The 2511-nt window shown below is 36.3% G+C and overlaps 1 protein-coding gene across 4 annotated transcripts in view; it reads left to right on the top strand.

Moving 5' to 3' along the window:
• Positions 1-2511, top strand: part of pcdhb (protocadherin b) — a 37839-nt gene that overhangs the window by 12115 nt on the left and 23213 nt on the right. The window lies entirely within an intron of this gene.

Below are 2511 nucleotides of genomic sequence, written 5' to 3'. Positions count from 1 at the left end.
ACTCTGGTGTCCAACGATGCCTTCTGGTACAGTCTGTTTCTAGCAGAGACCAGGAAAGGAAAGCTGGTGGTCAGACAGCCTGTACCAAAGGGCTCCAGATACATCGTGTCCAGCATCCCGAGAGGGACAGGACTGTCAGAGACTAGTGACTCAGCTGCTTCCACTCTGCAGGTAGGAATTTCATAAATTGTCAGGAAGATAAAATTTTCTCTATTGCTTGTCTTTCACATTGACACATTGAATTTGACTGCAGTATAATTTTGTTCAAGATCATATTGTTGCATAGTGTTCTTTTATTTCTTTGAAATCTGTCCCTTTATAGTCATATTTATTTTTCATATAACAGGAACTGTAAAACACAATCCATAAAAAAATTGTAGTCCCTATATTTTGTTTCAGGTAATTCAGTCTTATTCACATTATTTTCTTTGTTTTTCAACAGAACCTTAGATTTTGAATCACCCTATGCTTCTTAAGAATTTCAAATCAGAAATAGAAATGCAGGACGTATGGTATGATAACATTTGTAATGAAGCATTTTACAAATTAGTTTCATAAATAAACCCATACTAACATCCAAACCATATTTACTGCAGATGCTTACCAAGGATGAATAATAGTATCTTGGTAAAATGCTAAGGAACATTAAATAAACTAAACTTTTAAAATTAAAATAATACTCAGTTTAAGTGCTAATTCTGTATGACTACTATCATCAGCAACAAAAATCAATCTTATCGCTAATACCAATAACAAAATATTAGGAACAGAAATAATTCATGATTTTGTGTCTATCCAATATTAATATTTCTTTTGGTGGAAAGGCAATTAATATTTCACCAAGCAATATGAATTTCATTCACGTCTATGAAAGATTATTAGGATTAAATTGCAAGTTGTTCAGGAATTACCCAGCAACTTGACTAATGACTGCCAGACAAGCCCTTGCAATCATATACGTGGAATCAAAGGGGAATACTGGATGGATGGATGGACGGATGGATGGATGGATGGATGGATGGATGGATGGATGGATGGATGGATGGATGGATAGAAACTATAAGCCACATTGAAAATGTTATTTAGATTTCACATTTCTGCAAGTAAAGTTGAGGGTCTGCCTAATAAAAGAAACAATCACAATATTTGAAGAATATTTTGAGGTAGACTTTGCCTCCAATATCTTTTTATAAGATAAAAAGTAATATTATTTTTTTTCAACTTTCAATTTCAGCACATAGTTGGGATTACTATATGGTGGCGCTGTTTTCTTTCTTAAAGTTCGGCTGATGAACGTCATTCAGGAGGTACCAGTTGTCGGAGCGTGTGCATGCAGAGACTGGACAGCTCCGTGGTGCTGAAACGTCTTTTTTTTGCCTGGATTTAACACGTTTTAAAGGCTTCGGACTGATGGCAGAGGAGTATTTTCACTGTCGCTGATAGCCTGACTTTCTCCGTTTGAATTACTGTCATCTTGAATTTTAAAATGAGTCCGGTTTTAACAAAGGGCTATATGCACAGGTACGTGCTGCTCTTTATTGTTTTCTTAATCGTTCGCAAAATATCAAGCGCAGTTACACATTATACCTTGCCTGAAGAGATGAAAGAAGGGACAGTTGTGGCAAACCTCGCTACCGATCTCGGCCTCGACGTAACGACTCTAACAAAGAGAAAGATGCGCCTTGACATAATCGCTAACAAAAAATATTTGGACGTGAACAAAGAGACTGGCGAGCTGTATATCGTTGAGAAGATTGACAGGGAGCATATTTGCAATACAAAGTCGTCTTCCTCGTGTTATCTAAGACTCGAAATAACGCTTGAAAACCCATTACGGATATTCAACATAGAGCTAGAAGTGTTAGATATGAACGACAACGCCCCGCATTTTCGGAGAGACGCCATTCATCTAGATATATCCGAAGCGACACCAAAGGGAGAAAGGTTTTCACTTAGTAATGCGGTGGATCCTGACGTTGGAACAAATTCCGTGAAAACGTATTATTTAAGTGAAAGTGAATATTTTAACATCGAAATACAAACAGGAAGAGATGGCTCAAAATTCGCTGATTTGATTCTAATAAAGACATTAGATCGTGAAAAGAAGGAGAATCATAATTTAATACTCACAGCTGTAGATGGAGGAACACCTGCTCGATCTGGAACGGTCAATATTTTCGTCCATGTTTTAGATACAAACGACAATGCACCTACATTTGATAAAGCAGCATACAATGTCAAAATAATGGAAAATTCTCCAATTGGAAGCCTCGTTATCAATTTAAATGCTTCGGATTTAGATGACGGATCAAATTCTGATATTTCTTACTCATACAGTTTATATACATCAGAGAAAACACAAGAAACATTTAATCTTAATCCAGCCACAGGAGAAATTACTGTAAAAGGAATGTTGAATTATGAAGATTTTAGGATTTATGACATGGAAGTCATAGCAACAGATAAAGGAGCCAACAGTTTATCAGGACAATGTACCATAAAGATCCTAGT

Source organism: Poecilia formosa, unplaced genomic scaffold, assembly GCF_000485575.1.
Source record: "Poecilia formosa unplaced genomic scaffold, Poecilia_formosa-5.1.2 Scaffold592, whole genome shotgun sequence".
In the NCBI taxonomy this organism is placed as follows: Eukaryota; Metazoa; Chordata; class Actinopteri; order Cyprinodontiformes; family Poeciliidae; genus Poecilia; species Poecilia formosa.
The sequence above is the reverse complement of the archived record's forward strand: the minus strand, read 5'-3'. Positions and strand labels throughout refer to the sequence as shown.